General features: G+C 35.0%; 1 protein-coding gene and 1 pseudogene across 8 annotated transcripts in view; one reads left to right on the top strand and one right to left on the bottom strand.

Moving 5' to 3' along the window:
* The window catches only part of TANC2 (tetratricopeptide repeat, ankyrin repeat and coiled-coil containing 2), a 325,771-nt gene that overhangs the window by 199,755 nt on the left and 101,807 nt on the right, over positions 1-24,209 (bottom strand). Inside the window, exon 1 of one of the 8 annotated variants that reach the window (XM_045489395.1) lies at positions 6,530-7,422. The exons of the other annotated variants lie outside the window; for them this stretch is intronic. The gene's annotated coding sequence lies outside the window, so the exon portion shown is untranslated. Of the gene's footprint in view, positions 1-6,529; positions 7,423-24,209 lie in introns of those variants that run through there. 8 annotated transcript variants of the gene reach the window in all.
* LOC123604781 lies at positions 4,000-4,177 on the top strand (annotated as a pseudogene).

The raw sequence follows: 24,209 nt of genomic DNA, 5'->3' as shown, positions 1-24,209 counted from the left end.
TTGTGAGTTCAGCACAGAGCCTGATGCTGGGAGCCTGGAGCCTGCTTGCTTCAGATTCGATGTCTCCCTCTCTCTCTGCCCCTCCCCTGTTCATGCTCTGTCTCTCTCTCTCTCTCTCTCTCTCTCAAAATAAATAAACATTAAAAAATAAAATAATCTAAGCTAAATAGTCTAGATATTAAAATAGCTACAAAAACTGTTCCTTTAGGCAATGACTTATCCCCAGAAAGAGGAAGAGTAGAAAACACTAGACATTTGGGTACAATAAAAAGAATTCCCCAACACAATAGAGAAAACCTAGGTGTGGGTACAAGAAAATAATGGTAATTTTTAATCTCAGTTTTGCCAAACTAAATCTGACCTTTTCCGGTACTTAAAAAGGAGAGACGTAGAACCACAGTATGCCCCTAGCCTTGAGCTTAGGTAGGCTGACCTCATACATCAGAGCAACTTTTCAGTAAGAAATTCTTAAACCAAGTCAAAATTGGCATAAAGCTATTTCTTCCTCTTCTAGGTACTATAATATTTTCAGAGATTCTTGAGCCTCAGAGAGGGGAGAAGGAGCCTGATTTGCCATACTTAATTCTAGCCTCAGTTTAAAAGTGTTTAATAAGTCTGATCAATAAATAAAATGGTGAGTCAGGCATTTTCAAGACTTCACTTCAATAAAATCTTAGTGAACAAAATATTTAATATTATACACAGGTTATCTGCTTTGGCCGGCTTAGCTGAATTCAAGCTAGTATTACTGAAGTCCTAGGTAAGCTCAGAATGTTCCACTGATTTATTCAACAAATGTTTATTGAACATCTACTATGTTCCAGGCACTGTGCTAACAACTGGTAATATAATAATAAACAGGATAAATATGGTTTCTGCCTTGTAAGGAGACAAGACCTACATCACACACATACTAAATCACAATAAAAGTTAACAACAACTGGACAATTATGATCTGAAACCATTCAAAGTATTTTACTCATTTAATTCTCACAACAACTGTATGAAGTAGATACTATTATTACCTGTTTTTTTACAGATGAGGAAGCTGAGGCACAGAGAGGTTAAATTACTTGCCCAAGGGCACAGAACTAGTAAGTGTCATTCAGGATTCAAATCCAGGCAGTCTAGTTACAGAGTCCACACACTATGTTATACAGCCATTTATGCTAACCAACACTGCTAAATAATTAAAAACTTATATTTGTAACAAATGCTAACATGAAAAGCCCACTCTGCACTGAATGTATAATTTTGCCGTAATTCTAAGCTTCTCATTATATAATTATGACAATATACTTGTTTATTCATATTGTCGGGGAAGGGGATTCTTTTAAACAAGGTAAAGGAAATTATACACTTATGGATTGTTTTAGTTTGACTGTGAAACCAATTTCTACTGGAAGTAACACAAATTCACACTGAAATACTTGGAACATTAATGATTACTGTAACAGCGTTCCAGAGAAAAGTCCTCACTAGTACCCACCGCTATTGACTGCGAGATGTTTTCTAAATCTAGGCATGCTTTAAACATTCTGATCAGAGCTTTAATTACTCTCTGCTCGCTTTAATAACTTAACAAGAAAAAGTAAAAACACTTTCCCTTATCACCAAAGGAAAAACAGGAAAAGTAAAGATAGGTACAGGAAGAAATAAACAGGGTGTTGCAATGGCCAGTAAGTGACATTGTCATCAATTATTATTATTATTCAGTAACTTACCATGAACCCTATGGTAAGTTTTCACAATGCTGTTGTGAAAGCAATTTGCCCGTAAAAACACATCGAATCCTGACAAACCCTGAGGGAACTGTTCTACTTATTTCACAGATGAAGAAACTGAAACACAGAGAGGTTACAGAACATACCCAATATCACAAAGCCAGTAGGTGGTAGAATATGAACTACTACATCATATTGCAGGAATTAATGTAAGATAGTCATCTTGCTTTAGGGATAACTTAAATTATGTTAAAATAAAAATGGGAAATTTATTGGGATGATGTTAAATGAAGAGAAACTTATTTTATCTTCAAACGTCTTGAAGAGTCCTATTTCTAACTATATATTACAGACACAAAAAACCAACTGAACTCCAAGAAGTGTACTTGGCTGTGGATAACTCGCTAGGTGCTTCCTTCTCCCCTCTCTACTCTCACCTGCTTTAGGTGGCCTCCCTCCCTTTCTCCTCTTTAAAGAAATAGAATACTGTTTGCCTAATGTAGATCACTGCAGCTAAGAGACTGGACTAAGGTTCCGGAAAACCAAAAGCACAATCACTTAACAACAACAGATTCATGGTCCCGTATGAATTCATATTCCTGACTTCTAAGCGAATGAAAATGGTGATTAAGTATTCTCTAAAACCCCCGCAAACTTCGGCTTCCATAACAGTTTTACCACCTTGGTTCTCCCAGTATCTTTCAGACTCTCCCTTAATTCATCTCATCCTTCTTTTGACATGGGTTTTCCCCTTTCACTCCCTTAAGTGGATATTCCTTAAGATTTTCTTCTTCACCCCTGAGAGGAGGTACAGAAGTTAGAGAAAGACCTAAGTTGGAATCCTGATCTCTTATGCTTAAATTGCTTACCGGTTAACCTGATTAGGTCTTGCTTTCTTCATCTGTAAGATCAGAGCCATAAAAATTTAAACTGCTACTGAAAAAATCAAGTGAATTAAAGTGAAATGCCTGTTAAATGCTCATGAAGTACTCATTTCCCACCTGTTCTGTTTATGGGTTCTCTCATTTTCAAGAAATTTTTACCTACTCTTAAAGTATAACTTACACATTTATATCTTAAAATCTTACTTCTTTTTCAAGTGTTGCAACCACATTTCTACTCTGATATCTTGTTACCACCTCAAACTCACTCACGGTGCCTCAAAACCAGTTGCCTTAATCTCTCTGTTCCTATTAATGAGAACATCAAGTCTCATTCTTAAAGTCTTGGCATCATCTTTGACAGATCTTCCATATTCCTGGATCCTGTAACTGGCCAGTCACCAATTTGCTTATTCCTTAAAACCTTCCTCTCCATATACCTTTTCCATGGCTACCATCTTAGCTTACCATTGCCCCAAAAACCTCCCCAATCCAGTCCTGGTATTCTCTTCCACAGCATCCTCTGTGAAACCTCTGTTCCAGACAAACTAATGTTATTTACCAGTTGAATGTGTCCTGTATACTCTTGCTTCAAGTTTTACTCAAGTCACTTTATCACTCCACTTTCTAATCCACATGATAATCTTTCCTCCCTTTAAAAAAAATAGGATTTTTAAAAATATTAAAGCAGACTTTGGGTGGGGGTATTTGAGTTAAAATGTAGCTTTTCCATAATCTTCTGCAGTGCCAAAATGATTGCTGCCAAGCTTTGTTCTGTACAGTCACCCACTCTTCTTTCCTTCTAAATGACATAACTTCCTTTAGTCATTTATGTCCCTAAGTGTGCTCCTTGGAATACTTGTCATGATTTTGTGGGAGTTGTGTAAGAAAAAAGGGGTCTGTTGGCAAATTAAGTTTTAGAGGTGCTAGATTAAACAGTTAACTAGGTTCCTTTATTGCAGGACTTCTCATAGCTTTAAAAATGATAAACTATTAGTTTTTCCATTATCATTTTTCTTTATTTCTTACTTGAAGGTATTCCTTTCTCATCTCACTATAGCTTGACCAGCTCCATCTCACTACTCACTCTTTTGAATTGAGTAAGTTTTCAGCTTTAACCAGATTCATTTTCATCCCTACCTATTGATTCTCAATCTATTTCTTCAGGGAAATATATGCCTCTCATGTCAGGATCTTCATTTCCTAAAAATGATATCCAGACCAAGAGATCTAAGTGGTATGTCTTACATTTAGAAATTCATAGAGATAGGTAGCAATATGCTGGGGTATGCATGTTAATAGGAGAAAATAAGACATATTTTCCCGAAGAAGGAATTTTACTCAAAGATTTTTTTTTTGGAAAACATGTTTTATGATTAAAAAATGTAGAATGTATCGCTTCTCGGCCTTTTGGCTAAGATCAAGTGTAAAAAATGTAGAATGTAGATTATTTTAAAAGAAAAATATGAGACTATCAGGAAATTTCCACATTTGCTTTTGGAAGCTCCTTTAGGCTACATCCCACACACCTCTGGTATGCATTCAAATTCCTCTGTCCTAAAGGTACTCCCAAGGAAAAGTCCAAGAACCACTGAAGTAGGTCAGTGGAGAGGACGGGTAGAGAAGAGCATTACTCAGAAAATGTTTCCTTTGTGCTAAGTCCTATACTAAATCCTTTACATATATTGTCTTTCTTACTGCCTATAATGACATTGCGAAAAGGCATTATTTCATTAAATTTATAAAAGGGAAGCTTCAGAGAGGTTGACATGTCCTAAGCTGCAACACTTACAAGTGGTTAAAATGTCTTACTATACATAGAATGTTAGAGTGATAAAGAAGACACAACTTATCATAGAAACATTATGACTGATTCCCATGAGAAAAAAATAACTAGGAATCATTCTTCTAAATTAATTTATCACCAACGTGAGATTTTAAGTTTTAATGTAGATCCTGACATAAATGAAGCACCTATTTCCTTGTAAAACATTATTTGTGGTACTAATGAATTTCTAGATATTCACAAGTGTTATCAGAAAGACATGTGTAAGTTTTAGTTAACGGCAACTAGGGAGGACTCTTAAGCCTCTTGTAAGCTTTATACATTATTTCCTAGCACATTTCCTCCCAAATAAAAGCAGTATCTACTGCCAATTAAGACTTTAGCCAGTTATCTGTTATATGAATAATACTGAAAAGACCTTAAAGGATTTCAAAAAGTAAACCAAAGATTTTTAAAATGAGGGGTTAAACTATAAATTACATAGCATGAGGCTTAATTTTTTTCATAGAATGCTGCTAGTTAAATCTGTAATTTGAATCTTTATATACTGAAAAAAATCAGATGGCTCTCACTTAAGAAAACTTAGTATACGATAATACAGATTCACCAAATTAACCTACTGCAGAATCTCTCAAAATAGGGAGCTTCGGGGACAGATTTTAATTTAGACAATTTATAAACAAACATGTTTATATGCAATCTTTCAGGAATATATCCACCGGGCAAGGCCCCAAACAGAAAAAAAAATCACAGGATATGCTAAGAAAGATTACCTTACAATAAATAAATATTAGAAATACTATCCTTATTAAAAAGTGCCCAAATTAGTCATTGTTACGATTAATAAGAATTATGGTTTCAGAGATAATGGGACACAAAATCATTTGTATATATATGTTTGTGGGGATAAACTAGTCATAAAAGAGTGTCAGCTTGCAACATACACAGTTACTAACTATACACAAAATTTAAAATTCCTATCTTCTTACACGACAATGGGTAAAATGTGAATATTCAATTTACTTAATCTATTAAATATATGCTTTCAAATAAAAGTAAAACCCTTTTATTAAAGACAGATATGACAGTACATGTAAATGATTAGTACCTTCATTATTCTTTAATATATTAATTCTCCCTATTTCTTAAGTGCTGGGCAAAGTCATATGTATAGACCTACAGGCAAAAATCTCAAAAATGGAAGAAGGATTATAATTAAAATGTAGTAACAACAAAGAAACAAAATCTCCCCCCACCCTCGCATTGAGCAAATTAAAGGAACCCAGTTATGTCCCTAAAATATATCTTCTCTGAACAACATGCATTTAAGAAGATCAATTAAGGAAGATAACTAACTAAAAGTATAAGCCCAGATGAAATGCCTTTTTCTTTTGTGAAGTGGCTGAAGATCAGTCTAAATATTCTAATTTTGAAAAACCAAAGTTCCTACTTTTAGTACATTTCTAAGTTACCATGGCTAGCTGAAGAACTAAAAAGAGAAAATAATTAAGAGCCAGAAAACAAGAGTCTTGTGAGAAAATTCAATCTAAAAATTCAATCTGCCTTAAATTGATAATTACTAACTGGTCTAAAAATACAAGAATGATAAATAATTTACCTTTCTCAATTGGAAAAACAGACACTATAAATAAAATAACAGCAATAATGTCAAGTTTAAAAAAAAATCCTTACACTGTACAAGAACATCCATTCGTAAGCATTCTGATAATGAAATAAGCAGGCTTAAACAATTCTAGGTTCCCATACTGTCACGTTTTAAAAATGTATTTTACTTGTAAGTATATTGCAATAAGAAGTAGAAATCTATGCTAGAATCACAATCTAACAAAAAAAAAAAGCAACTTGACCATCACATTTACATTAAAAAATTAGTATCTTTCTTCACAATGAAATATTATTTTTAAAATATGAAAACTATTTTAACAGATTCATACACACACAGAATAAAAGAACACACAATTAAAAATTAAATAAATGTGCCTAATGACATTTAATGGCTTCCTATAAACTAACTGTCAAATTCTCTTAGGTTGCGTTTCTTTTCCTACAAAGCTCAAAGTAGGCCTTACAGCTCAGAAATCCATGTAACACACAAATACTCTACTCATCATACTCACAGGCTTTAGTTTTTCTTCCTCATTAGTCAATACTATATAGCTTTTTCTCCTGCAAACCTGAAAGGCTTCTTCTTACTCACTGGTCATGCTGTTATCAGATCTGACATATCAGTGGATGATCCACACTTTAAATCTTCCCCAGCCAGTTCTTCACACTGCCCAGAACTTACTGCGCGTTACAGGTGATACTTCTTACAGCAGATGTTGATTATGGTCCCAAAGCACAAGTGATGCTCCCAAAGGAGCTTAGAACCCCTAACAACATCACCTGCTTCTTTTTATATCCAGAGATGCAATGTGATACTTGTTTTGAACAGCTAATGATTTCAAAAAAGATTACAGATGAGTTCTTTTCATTAGATCGCCTGACAGAAGCTTATCCTTTCAGAATACTGCAGCAGAGATAGACTGTATGATTCCCTTAGGAGAAAAAGATGCTTTTATGTAATTTTTCCTCTGTGGCGCAGTTTAGTTTACCCTCCTGGTAGAGCAAACTGCTGGAAGGACTGGTTCTTAGGTTTCTAATGGCGCAGCATTAACATAGTGAATGATTCACGGATGTTCTTAACATTCAGGAGTAACACGGAGGGCTAGCAATGCAGCCCAGGTCCAGAGCTGATGAATGGTGCAGTGCTGCTGTTGTCATAGCAACCGAGAAGAAAAAAGCAGCACCATATAAGGAGCTGTGACATGGATTCTGGGAACAATTTATATTAAAAAGCTGTAAGCTCCTCGTGCCTTAAAGCTATAAACTCCTCCTCCTCAGATTCCTCCTCAGATTTCACTGTTCTGAATTCCTAAATCAGCTGTGTGAATAAATATTACAAAATACAGTAACTAAGTAGACACTAACAAAACAACCACATCCTGAGGTAACGAAAAAGATTAGTAACACTTTAGCAAGCTAATATGTGCCTGTGGTATCTTCATAATTTATTGGGTTAAATGGAAAAATTAAGACAGTGATAAGTAAAGAACTGTCAAGAATGTGATAGCAGAAAATTTATTTTTTTTTTCAACGTTTATTTATTTTTTGGGGGGGACAGAGAGAGACAGAGCATGAACGGGGGAGGGGCAGAGAGAGAGGGAGACACAGAATCGGAAACAGGCTCCAGGCTCTGAGCCATCAGCCCAGAGCCTGACGCGGGGCTCGAACTCGCGGACCGCGAGATCGTGACCTGGCTGAAGTCGGACGCTTAACCGACTGCGCCACCCAGGCGCCCCCAGAAAATTTATTTTTAAACAGAGATATTAAAAAACTGATTAAATGTCTTTCATTCAGAGGGTAAGTTTCAGATACACCAAAACTAGAGAACCATCAACTGACTGATATAGTAGCAACGGTATCATTTTCAAAGACAGGCAAACCACCTCCTGTATTCCTTCTAGAAGCATAAAGATTCAAAAGACACTAACTTCCCTGAAAATGCCCATAGCCTTTACTTATGATCAAGGAAATTCCTTGTGTCACTCACTGGAGAGACAGGGTTACTGTTCCATTCTATGCTTCTGAAGGCCTTCCCCTACTAGGCCTGGAGAACCTTTCTCATCAGTTTTTCCTTGCCTTCCAGGAATCCAGAAGAGTTCCTTCCCTTCCAGTGGACAGCAGGACAGTGTCAAAAAAGAAACACAGGAGAAGAGAGAACTAGGGACAGTATCAGTGCATGAATTGAGCAGTGGCAATGGTACTCCCTCTGCAGTACTCTAGATGGCTCTGAGCCAACTTTCAGTAGGCTTCTGGAACATGAGCCACTGGTGCTATCCATCTATTTAGATAGGGGAATTCTACATGCAAGTGTTCTGTATCATAGTATGCTTCTCTCCTAGCACTGCATATATAATGAAATGTTCAGAAACAAAATAAAGCAAAACAATTAGGTAAATCACTTATAACATTGTTCTCTTATGTGGGCAGTACTGCCACTGTAATAATAATTCTGGTATAATTACATATTTGTTAGTTATAGATTTATGATGTGTTCATCTTCATAAATGATGATAACCTCAGTGAAATGTAAATGAAAAGGACTACAGTTTAATAGAAAGGACACACACTTGACTAGTGTTCTGATTGTAGTTGTAATAATGCTTAGTTGCTTGGTAAGTCCTTAATTCCAATCCTCAAACTCATCAGCAGTACAATTTGAATAATAACATATTTTCTACTTCTTTCTAAAGCAATGGTAGAAATAAAATAATGTAATGTAAAGCCTTGAAATTCTAAAAATCTGTTATCTTATTTAAAAATACCTAATTAAGCAAAACAGTGAAGATAAAATAGAAAATAGATTTCTACAGAAGTCAATAGGCAGAAAATGGCCAGAAAGAGTAAATAAATATATTTCTGGCTAGTTTTCATGTTTGATTGAATATTTGGTCTCACCACACTGCACATATTTTTTGCAAGGAGTCATTTCATTTTAAAATTCCAGTAAACATGGGGTACCTACTTTACAGTTGGTTGAGCATCTGACTCTTGATTTTGGCTCAGGTCATGATCCCGGGATCAAGGGATTGAGCCCTACATCAGGCTCCATGTTGAGCATGGAGACTGCTTAAGATTCTCTCTCTCTCTTCCTCTGCCCCTCTACCCCACTTGTGCTCTAAAATTTAAAAAATAAAAAATAAAAATAAATAGAATTACAGAGATACTAAATAGTAAACAGAAATGCTGTGGACTAATGTTAAAGGATTATTTAAGATAATCATGTAAAAGTAATTCCAATACATGACTAATAATAATTGTCTTAAGAAAATTATAAGTTGGAGATAAAGTAGTATAAGTAATTTCTATAGAATGACAATACTAAAGAACATGCAAAGTGAGAAACTTGTTTCTAATGACTTTTAATTACTTTCACCTCACCTAACTAGAAAACTATAGGTCAAACCTAAAAGTAAGCATTTATGTTAGATTTGAAAATTCCACAGAGAGCATACCTCAGTTCTGTCTAACCTCTTCTCTCTAGTAAAGTTTTAAAATCAAATATTGTCTTGGCACAATGGTTACTTTTGAGGGAAATTCTCTTTAGTTGTTACTTTTAGAATACCAAGAACTCAATACCTTTAGGAAAAAGAGGGCAGGTTCACATCTGTCCCAAATCAAGTTGGGCTGATCCATGCATTAGATGGATTCCAGAATAATTATGTTTAAAAAATGCAAACTTTGACAAATAATCATTTTTCCATTGACATTCATTTTAATGTTGCTAATGCTCTGTATTAGCTAATCAGGAAGAGGATATAGTTGAGGTACTTTAAAAGACAAAATACATAGGTTCTGTTTTTGTAAAAATGGGCTTAATTGATGGTACAAGTAGAGAGAGATTTAAGGGGCTAAGCTATTTCATTGGCTACTAATTTTTAACTCCCTTGTGCTGAATTTAGGTAAACCATTCTAAAACTTACAGAATTTTCTATTGTTTTTATTTTTATTCTTTCTCCAATCTTCCCCCTGTATAAGCTTTCTCTAAGAAGTAATCATCAGAATTGAACTTCACAGTGTTTAAAGGTAGGGTAATACTTATGAAGAGGTGAATACACGAAATTACTATTTTCATAGAAGTAAGAACGTATCCATCCTTCTTGTTACAGCAATTCAAGTTTTGGCCAGATTTCTAATGTGGAGTTTTTCCTTTACTAGGAATTGCTAATGCTCCAGATTATAACTTCAATTTGCAACAGTAAAATTGTGACTAAGAGAAGAGAAAGTAATGCATTCCTAAATATCATATAATGTGGCCTCTACACATAAGACAACTATTCACCCGGTGGTCAAAAGGAGAGTAAGATAAGCTGGCAGGTTGGACATATGAAAAGCAGTATTTACTTAATGAATGCATGAATGATATTTAAAGGACTTCTGAGGATAATTTTCATTAAACACAGTTTTTACTTGATATGTTGACTTTATTACCTAATCCCTGAAAAAATTTCCCAAATGTGGGATGCTACTTCTAAATTATATTCTCAACATTTTAAAAGGATCATTAAGCTTGCAGGTGGCTCTTTCAGGATTTTTTTTTTATTGATAAATAGAACACAAAAGAGCATATTGAGCTACAAGATATACATATCAAATCTCCTTCCTCTCACTTTACTTAATTCATTAAATGAATGTGAATTTATGAAATTCACTAAATGACACAGATGTATACATAACTTTTAAAAAATATAATCACTTTAGAAGCCAGAAATATAGACTTTAACCTAGAAAGGGAGAGAAAATCTAGATGCTGAACCAACAATGGTACATATGAGAACATTGTTCATTATGTTGTCTAAACAAAACAAACCATTCATACACGTAGACAATTCCAAAATGATCATATCTCTATTTTTAATGCAGCCAGTGACATGAAAGAATAAATGACAAGATGATGTATTTATAATAAAGAAAATGTCCTCTGGAACATTCTGCCCTCTGGTGTTTAAAATGTTCATCAGAGAGGGAGCATTCTGTCATGCCACATGTTTATTACTTTTGGCGGGCTGAATGCATCAATTTGGGCACATAATTTTCTATAATAAGAAAAATATGGTTTAGCATTATAATAAGTTCTGTTATTATAATGGGAATATATATTCTGTGCTAAGCTTTCTATTATCCCATACTATCATTTACTTCCTGTTTGGAGAGTCACTAAGAGGATTTCTTTTGAATCATGGATATTTACTTATATGCCTTTCATGATGCTTTGTGACTGAGCAGTATTCCTGATGACTGATACTATTTAATTCTTACATTCAACACTTGACACTTTTAAACCTGCTTACATTCCACAGGAAGTAGGCAGAAAAGCAAGCGGAGAGATAGAGCCAATTAGGCATAAACATAGCCTTTCTAGGAACTATGGCATAAAATTGTTGTGAGTTTTCTGGGGAAGGTCACAGGAGGCATGGACAAAGGAGTTTTTTTTGTTGTTGTTGTTTTTTTTCCCTGTAACCTCCATGGTATTTGCCATGTTTTAAGTGACGTCTGGGGTTCCTGGCTGGCTCAGTCAGAAAAGTGTGCAACTCTGTATCTCAGGGTTGTCAGTTTGAATACTATGTTGGGTATAGAGATTACTTAAAAATCGTAAAAGAAAAAAAGAGGAAAATGATACATAACTCTTAGAACCACCACACAGCAGCTAAAAAGGGTATCAGAGATTATTAAGCAAATGATTGTCAACTTTCCACCTGTTAGGATTCTTTTACTATTTTCTCCAATTATATACACTGAACATTTTGAAAGATTTAATGTACCAAAATTTTTATCTATTAATTTAAACAAAGATATACTATTAACTGAAGTTTCAAATAAATGTGAATTGACCACAGTAAGATGATATAATTTCATTCAAAGGAAATTAAGCTAGCCAATGTAATATTATGACAAATAAATGTATATTTTCTTTGAGGCATTTTTAAATATTGAGGATTGTATCCACGATATGGTATTGAATGCTACAGAGCTTAATGATAGTAAGAATAATAATATTTAAAAAGTAACTGTCAAATCATACTTACATTTTATATCAGTAAGTGCTAGGCACATTAGAGAAACTGCAAACATTTCTGTACCACTCTCAGTCCTAAGGTTTTATTATTCTTACTGTACATTTACAGAAAAATAGGCTCAAAAAGAGTTAATCTATCCAGATATACAGCTTACAAATTAATGAGTGTGGAATTTTAACCTGGTTCTTTGTCCAAGAGCCTAGCTCTTGACCAATATGGCACTATCAGTTCTTTTGGGCCTAGAATTCTGAGCCTTAATTCTGCCACATTACAGATTTATCTAAACCTTCATTCCATAAAGATCTGCCAAAAACTACTTTATGATGTGTTGTCCTTGTTAAACATCTTTCTTGATGTTGACCACCTGCCCTCTTAGAACTTTGCCTGTCATCTGCTCCTAGATTCCCTTTCCTTGGATTAATAGGTTCCACCTCCTTCCTGTGACACACAATTACCTATAGCTGATCATCCTAATATTTAGGGTCTGTTTAGGCCTCCACTTAGTGATTGCTACCAGACTGCATCTTACTAAATTGCCTTCTCCACCCCAGATCCTAGGTGTCCCTGGTTTAGTGGGCCACCACTCTAACATGAATACTGATCAACTCTACACTTCATAGTTTAGGGAAGCAGATTTCTTAGGAAAAAAAAAAAAAAAGCAGAGAATAGAACAGAAGCTATGAGCCACTGATGAGTAATTCTAAGAGGGAATACAGATTGAGAGTATAGGCTAAAAATTAATAAGTAATTTATATATTCACAAATGTATGTAAAATATAAAGAAAGAAACATGGCCATAGCAGGAATTTTCTGATAAAGACAGATCTGTGTCCAAAAAAGAAATACACAAAGAGAGGACATAATCAAAGATGAAGAGTGGAAAACCCTTCAATTATATTGTCAAGGAAGAATAGAACCCAAGCTGAGAAGAGCTATTTCTAAGACAGTACAAAGGATTGTTGGGATATTTTTAGAATAAAAAGATGGACAAGGGAAAGCCAGATCCAGCGCATAAGAAAGATAACAAATGATTTTGTTATAAGCTTCCACTTATGAATCAGCTGCTATGACCTAAACTCTATGTTCTTGACATACATAATATCTTCTCCAATCCATACAATACTCTGTGAGGCAGAAATAATAAAAATGATAATAGTAATACAGATAAGCAAACATGCTCAGAGTAGGTAAGTGACTTGATCAAGTCATACAGCTAGTAAGTGGCAGAGTCAGGGCTTGAACGCAAGTATAATGGACACCACAAAGTTTGCCATGCTTAACAACATCCAGCCTCCAACCAAGAGACATAGAACAATTACTCAACCCTTAATTTCCTTTAATCTTCTCCATAAATGAAAATATATTTAAACTAAAAAAGGTAGAAAAGATATTGCTAAGAATTAATGAAATCTAAGTTATGAGTTAAAAAACATTCAAAACACAGGCCCACACAACTGACATTTGGTTTCTAAAAGAACACAAGAATAGGAACATGAAATTACTACTAGCAGTCTTTGCAAAATCATACAGGAAATTAGGAGGACTACAGGACTAGACAGTGGCAAAATACAGATATGAACTAGTTGATATAAAATTTTTAAAAAGGGAAAAACACTAAGACTCAATAAGGGGTCAGAAGGAAAAGTAATTCCAAAATAATGTCATGTCTATTTTGATAGAAAAAAAGGAAATAACACAGAGGTAGGCCCATCTTGATATTGGAAAGGTCTTAAATGAAGTTCCTTAAGCGAGAGAAAATGAGATCTGATGGTAGTTTTCTGGGATATAAAGGACTGCCATGGGAAAGAGAGGTTCATTTATGTCATACAGCTAAAAGGCAGCACGAGGAGTAATGGGTGGGAACAAAACAAGGGCAGATTTCCACCCACGTAAATTAGAATATTGACAGTTAAAACTCTTCAACAAAGGAATAGGAATGCAACAAAGCAGAAAGCTTGTCCTCCTTGAAAGTTTTCACAACAGAAGCTGTTGACTATCCACTTAAATTTCTCTGAAAACTAAATTTGCTCACACATGTAAAGTGCTTAATATTGTCTGGAACATAGAAAGAGCTAAATAAACATTATCTATTATTACTATTATCATTACTTAAACGTTTAGCAAAACTTGCCTGCAAAATCATCTGTGCCTGCTGACTCTTAGGGATCTTTGATTTCTATGGTAACGGGGCTAGTCATATTTTTATGTTTGTTTGAGTCAATTTTACAGTTTGTTTTCTTCCACATCCTCTGGTTGTTTTTTTTTAAGGTGTGCTTTTAATTATTATTTTTTTAAAGTAATCTCTGTGACCAGTGTGAGGCTAGAACTCACAACCCTGAGGATCAAGAGTCAAATGTTCTACTGAATGAGCCAGCCAGGCAACCTCATTTCCTCTAGTTTTTTTAAGTTGTTTTGCCATAAAGCTCAATACTATAATCTCTTATAATAAGAAAACATTATCAGTGACTATTTCGTTTCATTTTTTTTAAGTTTATTTATTTATTTTTGAGAAAGAGAGAGAGAGAAAGTGGAGTGGGAGGAGCGGGAGAGAGAGAATTCCAAGCAGGTTCCGTGTTCATTGTGTCGAGCCCGACTGGGGGCTCAAACCCACAAACTGTGAGATCATGACTTGAAATCAAGAGTCGGACGCTGCGGGGCACCAGGGTGGCGCATTCGGTTAAGCATCGGACTTTGGCTCAGGTCATGATCTCATGGTTCATGAGTTTGAGCCCCGCAGTGGGCTGTCTGCTGTCAGCACTGCACCCACATCAGATCCTCCAACCCCCTCTTTCTCTGCCCCTCCCCATGCTCTCTCTCTCAAAAATAAACAAAAAAATTAAAAAAGTTGGATGCTTAACCAACTAAGCCACCCAGGTGCCCCTTCATTTCTTATTTTATGTGTGTGTTATACATATTACTTATCTCTCCTCTCTCCTCTCTTTTTTACTTTGATCATTCCTTTCGAAGATGTTTCTATTCTCTTAGTCTTTCCAATAAACTTGTTTGTGTCTTCACTATCAATAATTTTTTTTTTGCTTTTACTCATTTCTGCCTTTAATTTTTTGTTTTTGTTTTTGAGAGAAAGAGAGAGAGGAAGTGCATGTGTGCATACAGGCAGAGAGGGGCATTGGGAGAGGGAGGGAGACTCTTAAGCAGGCTCCACACCCAGCACAGAGCTGGAATGTGGGGTTCGATGTCACCACCGTGAGATCATGACCAGAGTTGAAATCAAGAGCTGGACGCTTAACTGACTGAACCACCCAGCACCCCTATTATTTCTTTTATATTTACTTGTTCTTCTAACTCCTTGAGTTAATGATTAATAAAATTACTTTCAGTTTGTTTTCTAATAATAGCATTCAAGCATACATACAATATACATAAATGCACACTGGAAAAAAACTAAAAATAAATCAATTATATGTATGATGTATCAATGATATGTATGATGTATCTTTCTAAAGATATAAACCATATTTTATTTCAACTCTAATAACTAAATAGAAATATCACATGATCCAGTAATTCCACTATTGGGTATTTACCCAAACGAAATAAAAACACTAATTTAAAAAGATATATGTACCCCTATGTTCACTGAAGCATCATTTACAATGGCCGAGAAACCGAAGCAACTCAAGTGTTGCTTGAGTTGTTATTCTCAAAAAAATAAGATCTTGTCATTTACAACAACATGGATGGACCTAGAGAGTATTATGCTAAGTGAAATAAGTCAGAAAAAGACAAATATCATAGGATTTCATTGATCTGTAGAATCTAAAACACAAAACAAGTGAATAAACAAACAAAAAGCAGAAGTGGACCCATAAATACGGAAAACAAACTGATGGCTGCCAAAAGGGAGGAGTAGAAGGGTGGGTAACAGTGGGTGAAGGGGAGTGGGAGACACAGGCTTCCAGTTATGGAATGAATAAGTCATAGGGATAAAAGATACAGCACAGGGAATATAGTCAATGGTACTGTAATAATGTTGTATGGTGACAGATGGTAGCTACTACACTTGTGACCACAGCATAACATATAGACTTGTCAAGTCACTATGCTGTATACTTCAAACTAATGTGACATTGTGTGTCAACTGTAACAACACCAAAAAAAAATCGACTATAATAATTAGAACATTCTGATAATTAAACACATCAAAAATAACATGAATTGCCAAAACTTTTATATGGTATACTGGTATTAAGAGAATTAAAGTATTGGGGTGCCTGAGTGGCTCAGCTGGTTAAGCATTGTACTTCAGCTCAGGTCATGATCTTGTGGTTTGTGAGTTCAAACCCCATGTCAGGCTCTGTGCTGACAGCTCAGAGCTGGAATCTGCTTCAGATTCTGGTTCTCCCTATCTCTCTGCGCATTCCTGCTCTCTCTCTCTCTCTCTCTCCAAAATAAATAAACATTAGAAAAATTTTTTAAAGAATTAAAGTGTCAATATAAAAATATTATTAAATATTTAATAGAAAAAAATAAAATGTTTGGACCTATAGTTCATGAACGAAGGCAAATGTAGAAGTAGAAAAATGTTAACATCACCTTTGGGATGACTTCAAAAGGGTTACTTTTAAAGAAATTCACTTCAGCACTTATATTACCACCATCCTAATAATAAATCATTATAATATAATCACTAAAAAGAATTTGTACTGTGATAAACAGTTTAAAAGTTACTTTAATTATAAAGTAAAATCATCTACAAAACTATATTTGTGCTAATTAGATTGGTAAAATTGCATCAACTGTTAAACTATGAAATACTTCAGATCACCAATAGAGATCAATTTTTTTGTGTGCTTTCAAGTTTTTATTTAAATTCAAGTTAGTTAATGTACAGTGTAATATTAGTTTCAGGAGTAGAATTCTGTGATTCATCACCTAACATATAACACTCAGTGCTCATTCCAAGCGCCTTAATACCCATCACCCTAGAGACCAATTTTTAAGCCCCAAGCACCAGAGTAGCAGTGAGAAGTACATAAAGAATAATATAAAAGAATAAATTATCAGTTATTAGTTAACACCACTCACATTACTGAAAAGACCTATAAGAAATATTGAAAGACTTGCCGTTTAAATGCACTAAGGCATCACTGATGTATTCACACAGCTTACGAATACTCACTAAATGGGGACTTTTTTCCTGAATCTAACTCTGACTGGATGTGTCATTCATTAAAAGAGTAGAAAGTATGAAACTATTAAGCCCAAGCACAATGTGAAGACCACTCTGACAAACACTATAAGCTGGTTTACTCAACTTGTTCCAATTTGTGTTCCTATACTACTATGGCTGGAAAGCCAAAAATCTACATTTCTCAAATTGCCTTGAGTTAAGGTACAGATATATGACCTAAGTTTTTACCAACAGGATGTGCCTATCCTCCCATGCCTTCAGTGACAAAGTAAGAGAATGCGATAAGTGGAAAGTTTGCATTTTCTGGCAAACACTAAGGTCAAGACATCTGGTTCCTTTGGGGCTATTGTGATAGAGGCAGTGGTGTTCCTTTACGATTATAGGGAGGTACGAGTTCCTGGTTGCATTCTTCAGGCTCTCCTGGAGATTCTGAAAGCTATCATAACCCTTCACTAAACATCTTTCTGTTTAGACTAGCTGGGACAACTCTGCTTTCTATGATTGAGACCCTAACAAAATAACTAGTAAGATAGAAAAAGAAACTAGTGGGCCAGCTCATTAGCTTACCAATTAAATTGTACATCAAAGAAAAGAACACATACTAGGAATTTTTTACACAGATGAGGCCTACTAATAACCATTTCTCAGGAAAATTATAGAAAGATCTTCCTGGGAATTATCCTCATTTGTAGCATATGCTATAATTTTCCTAGGAAGACTCTATTTTCCTCTAGAAAATATTAGTCCTCAAATGAAAAAAAAATACATCGTAGGAGGTAATGATCATTTCAAGAAAGATAAGTAAATGGGAAACTGAGCAAAGTTTATAAAGAAAGACTTCTTTTAATATGGTACCGAAAAAGCACAGCTCTGTTGAAAAGTACCATCATGGTTTCTTACAACCTTGCACAGACTTGGCTAAGTCAAGTTAGACCCTAAAATGTCAGTATGTGGGTCCAGAAACTCCCTTAACTCTGTAGAATCTCACCAAAATAGCACATAAAAAGAACATCTTTGTAAATTCCACAATCAGGTCAACAGGTTTAGAGATAGGATTTCTAAGTCCACATCATTAAGTTCAAACTATAAGGGGATGAAGAACTGTAATAGGTAAAATCAGAGAAGAGAAAACTGACAAGAAAGTCTGTGATTAAAGGAGAGAACAGAAAAACTATGATGGTTTGGACACATGGTGTAGAAGCAAACTGCTACATCTTCATTAGGTTACCAAAGATATATTATAGACTAGTTCATTTTCATGTTCATGATAACAACTCTAAGTCATAAAGAAAAGGTCAGATTAAATTCAGTATATAAGTAACTTACTCATTTTAAAAAGATGTTCTTCCAAAATGTTTTGTTTTTTTTTTAGTGATCTGAAGGGATAAACTCTTAGTACTAGAATAAAACAAGTATCTAAAGTAACTCCTCAGAGTAGTGGTTCTCAAACTTCAGTGAGCAAAATATATTGCTAAAAATAGAGTTTCTTGGGCTCCAGATTTAATGAGACAATCTGTGAAGTGAGATTGATTGGGTAAATTTGGATACTCAGGAATTTGCATTTTTCAAAGAAGCACTCCTGGTATTTATTTATTTATTTACTTATTTCTCTTTCCTTCCTTCCTTCCTTCCTTCCTTCCTTCCTTCCTTCCTTCCTTCCTTCTTTCGTTCTTTCTTCCTCTCTCTCTCTCTCTCTCTCTCTCTCTTAAAGTTTATTTATTTATTTTGAGAGAGACAGAGACAGCAAAGTTGGGGAGGGGTAGAGAGAGAGAGGGAGAGAATCCCAAGCATGCTCTGTGCTGTGAGCACAGAGCCCAACGCTGGGTTCCAACTCCCGAAACCATGAGATCATGACCTGAGCCAAAGCCAAAAGTCAGATGCTCAACTGACTGAGCTACCCACCCAGGTGCCCCACTCCCAGTATTTCTAATACAAGCAGTCTAGGGGCCACACAACGAGAAACACTGTCCATGAGCATTTCACATAGGTGAAGATTTTACGATAGTATTATAGTCACAAATTTGATCTCCCTCTTTTTTTTTCCTTTCCTTCGTGTGTGAATGTGTGTGTGTTGGAGAAGGTGCATAAACTTAGAAAAAAAGTACAATCCAAAAAAGTGTATAGGTATTGCACTTAAATTTTAACAGCAACTGTGGGAAGGTAAGTGTGTGAAGGAAACCAAAGACAGCATAAATTAACTAACATACTTCATATAACACAACCAGAAAGAGGTAATGCTGAGATTCAACTTAGTTTAAGAGCAAAGCCCATTTACTTCCATTATATTTGTGGTTCTTACACTTGAGGAATGGATGAGGAGGCTCAAAAGGTGGACCTCTGGGCTCTTTACACTTGTTTCAATCACACAAAATCACCACTGCTTGTGCATTTTGTTACTTGAAGCCAAACATACTAATAAACTGCTCTTCCAAGTGTCAAATTCAGTTGCTTTAATAAGGCATAATTTTTTTGTGTGAGAAAGTCTCCATATACAAATCATCTAACCTGACAGAAACAGAACCATTTCATAAGAAAAAATGTAAATAATTTGTTATTTCGACCCTTCTCCATTAAGGAACATTGTGGCATTTTTGCAAACTTTCCCTGGTAGTGGTTGAGTAGAGGTATGGAGACAGAACAACTATATTTCAATGAAATATATATATGTATATACACACACACACACACACACACACACACACACACACACACACACACATATATATATATACACACACACACATATATATATATGGCAATACTACAGCTGCTATAAATAATCTTACTATAAATAAATACTACAACACTATAAACAATAGCGCCACTCTGTATGAGTGACTTCCATTCAATTATGAATGTAATTAGAATAGTTATTTTCTTATATGCAAACTCTTAAGTTCTTATAAAACCTAAAAAACGGTTTAATTACACTGCAAATCTAGTGTGTGTAAATATTTCGAAAGAATTCTTTATTTGATCATACATGTTGATTTTTCAGATGCTCAAAATATACATACTGACAAAGACTCTCTCCTTAACTAACCTTTGTCAGTCTCCTCTGAGCCCCCTTCCACTGCGTCTCCTCCTTGGGCCTTATCCTTAAGCCTGCAGTCTAGTTCAGTAGCACCAAGGATCCTGGTAAGTCCACTTAGTATGAATCCCTCCACCCTCGACATATGATCACCCTGGCCCATCCAGCAAGAGTCCTTCCTATTAAACCGGTTTTAGCAAGAATCCCTTTACCCTTGATGTCTCCTTTTAGTAATTTTCTATCTACACTATCCACCTTTATCCTTGGCTATAAATCCTTAGCTTTCTTTACTGTATTTAGAATTGAGCCCAGTTCTACACTACGGTCTCTTTTCTCCATTGCAATAGTTCCTGAATAAAATCTTTTACCACATTAACTACTGTCCAGCTCTGGTTTTAACAATACTGACTGATGATAACTGAACTTACCTAAACTGAATTAAATAACATCCCCTTAACATTCCCTACTTTTGGTCTGGAAGACAAGAGGAATACAGCAGTGGAAGTAAGGGCCCCCTTTTCTGTACTCCTGTACTGAGTAAACCCTAGAATTTACAATAGCATGATATTTAACCCATAAAACTAGAGAATCTGAATTAGAAACAGTAATGCATTAGAAACAGTAATGAGGTCGGGACCTAGTTTAATTAGTACTATCATTCCAAAGAGCTTAAAAGTCTTCATATACATTTTCTTGTTTAACCTTAAAAAGAGAGAGAGAGAGAGAGAGAGAGAGAGAGAGAGAGAGATTGATTGATTGATTCTGGGGCTCCAGATTTAATGAGACAGAATCTGTGAAGTGAAGTTGATTAGGTAAACCTGGATACCCAGGTATGCATATTTCAAAGAAGTATTCCCAGTATTTCTAATGCAAGTGGTCTAGGGAGCATACAGTGAGATACTGGGTAAGATTATTTTATCCATATGGAAAGTAAAATAGAAATATTAACATTAGCAATTACAGAGCTTAGATTACCATATAAACCTACTATATTTTTTAATCTAATAAAATCACTACAATATATCTTGAATTCTAATATTTTTTCCTAAAGTTATAAGAGATTTATTCATGCTACAGAATCGTGAATACATTGCAATAAATCAGACTATGAAGACCAATGTAATCTCTATGCTCTGTATACTTTCAAATTGGCTTTTCAACAATTTTCTCGAGACTATGTTTCCATTTTATCCAAGATTATAAATGAGAAGTAACACTTATTTAACATTTATTATGTATTAAATTGTAAGTTTAAGCAATCTAATTCAATCTTCACAGGAACCCTGTATTTTTTTCTAATAATAAAATTCACTAAAGTACATCTTGAGTTCCAGTGCTTCCAAAAATTGCAAGATAAGTATCATGTGAAAAATCTGTCGTAAGTACACTAAAATATATCAGGGTATGTAAACTGTTATTAAATATAAGCTCTTTTTAATGTCAAAATAGCTTTAAATCTTTTTCCCAGGATGTCTTTATAAACAAGTCAATGATACCTTTATATCCATGATGAAAATAATATTTTGGCCATAGCTAGCATCCAAAGTAACGAGGCTGCTGCACAATCAGATGGGTTATTTTGACTTATTTACCATCTATCAGGACTACCACACAGTCATTCCAATCTATACAGTGAATTCTTTTAAAATCAGTCCAAAAAGATTTTCCAAAAGACTATGTAACAACCCACTTGATATCAGTATTTGAAGGTCACGCCTCAGAAAAGTAAAGGGCTTACTTAAGGTAATTAAAGAAATTACTTGCAGATCACCTTCCAAAGGCTCAGAACTCATATTTAACATAACCAACAGAAAGTCACCCATATCTCCTTTAGAATTATAATAAATGTGGCTAACATTTATTGACTACTTCTTCTTTGTCAGGTACTGTCTCATGAGCTTTATGTGTACTAGCTTATCCAATTCTTTTAATAGTCCTATGAGGCAGATACAATTAGTATTCCTATTTTAGAAATAAGTACAGAGACTGAAGTACAGAGACTTTTAGCAAACTTGCACAAGGTTACAGTTAAGAAATGGCAGCCAGCGCCCATTTTGTTATACTGCCTCATGAAATTTTAGATTTTACATGTGATTAAAAAAAAATACAAACATTACAGAAAGGTACGCAACAAAATTTATGTCATCCCTCTACCACTTTTGGGTTACAGTCAATGTATCTCCACACCACCATAAAATGTATGCATGTGTGTATGTTTGTGTGTATGCATGTATGTGTGTGTGTCACACAAATGGATCACTATTAATGATAAATAGTAACGTTTTAGTGTTTTTACTATATACATGTACACATATGTACATACATACATGTTTCAAACTTGCTCATTTGTCAAATAAACACTCCGCAATAAAACTGCTGTGTCAAGGATTATGTGCGTCACAATTCTGATACATATTATCAAACTGCCCTACAAAAAGGTTGCAATGATTTATTACCCTACCAATAATGTGAATACTCAAAATTTAACTTTTACTAGACTTACAGTGTACATAATAGGCAAACAGTATGAATTAGGTAAGTGTTGAATGAATGAACTATTTACTGGCACTCCTAATTATCTACATTTTAAGAAGTATGCTTGAGGGGCGTTAGGATATTATGAACACAAACATCTTGGAAAGCGCCCTGGGTAAGAATCTGGAGAACTGGAGCACTTCCATCGGCACAGTAACGGGGACCAACACTGTCTCTGCACACTCCCCTCCATGCCTCCTCAGTGCACAGCCATATACAACTAAGTCAAATGAACCTTGAGGCTTTCCCAACCTTAGGTTATCTTCTGTTGCTTGGAACAAAAAAAGTCTTAATTGATATACCAAATGGGTTCTAATGTACACCTGAGTGAAGGACTAAGCTAAATACGTTAGGAGTACAAAGGTTCTATGATAAAAATGATAGGAAAAGGTTAGTTATTACTTCATTATATCTTACAAGATAAAACAAAGATTCTTTTCACCACTGTATTAACTTATTAGAAGTGAAAGATCTATTTAAAGATCAGGAAAACACACACAAGGTTAGTGAACATGGCATACTCTAGTCCCTCATACACCACTCTTTACACATTTGCCAACAATATCTGATTAAAAGGTAAATCAGATCACATTGCTTCTCATTCCAGCTCTTCTTAAAATCCTACAGAGTTGGTTCCCTTACCATGACCTAAAGACTCTGGTTTCTGCCTACCTCTTCAGCTATCTTCTACCACTGTCCCCTCTGACTTATTCTGAAACCATTCTTGCCTTCTTCCCATTCTTTGAACACACCAATGCTGCTTTCTGCTTTAGGACTTTTGTTCTGGCTGTCCCCTCTGCCCAGAAGGCTCTGACCCCAGACCTTCCCATGAGCAGCCTTGTTTTGTTATCCACACCTCTCTTCAAATAGCTCTTCTTCTGACTCTCCTTGACCACTCCACAGAAAGAAACCCTACCCCCACTCCAGTCTCCCTCTATCCCATTTTATGACCCTCTTATTACTTGTCACTATCTATAATTTTTCACCACTGTATCGAGTAGTGCTTGGCATTTCTCACCACTGTATCGAGTAGTGCTTGGCATTTTATGAGTCCTAAACAAATATTTGCTGAACGATTAGGTGAAAAGCACAGAAAAATAATATGCAAACTACTTCGACTATAGCAAAGACAGGGTAATAAATATTGGAAAATCAAAAAGAAAACAGAATAAGATGACTATTTTGGCCCCACTTACTCAGTTGGGTTGGTAATATGAATACAAGGAATATAATGGATAAATCATTAAGTGAATTGAATTAATGCATTTTGTTAAAAACCATTCTCTGGAGGCCATTTACTTATGGTCAGCAAGTCGTTCTCTATTCAACTTTCTTTTTAGTTACTCATAACAAAATATAATTAGGAAAGGAATGATAACTCATAAATAATCTACTAACCAAGGTTTTAAATTTAAATTGCAAAGTAATTTCATTCCAGGTTAAACCAGAAACTTATCATC

The sequence above is a fragment of the Leopardus geoffroyi genome, chromosome E1 (genome assembly GCF_018350155.1).
Source record: "Leopardus geoffroyi isolate Oge1 chromosome E1, O.geoffroyi_Oge1_pat1.0, whole genome shotgun sequence".
NCBI lineage: Eukaryota > Metazoa > Chordata > Mammalia > Carnivora > Felidae > Leopardus > Leopardus geoffroyi.
The sequence above is the reverse complement of the archived record's forward strand: the minus strand, read 5'-3'. Positions and strand labels throughout refer to the sequence as shown.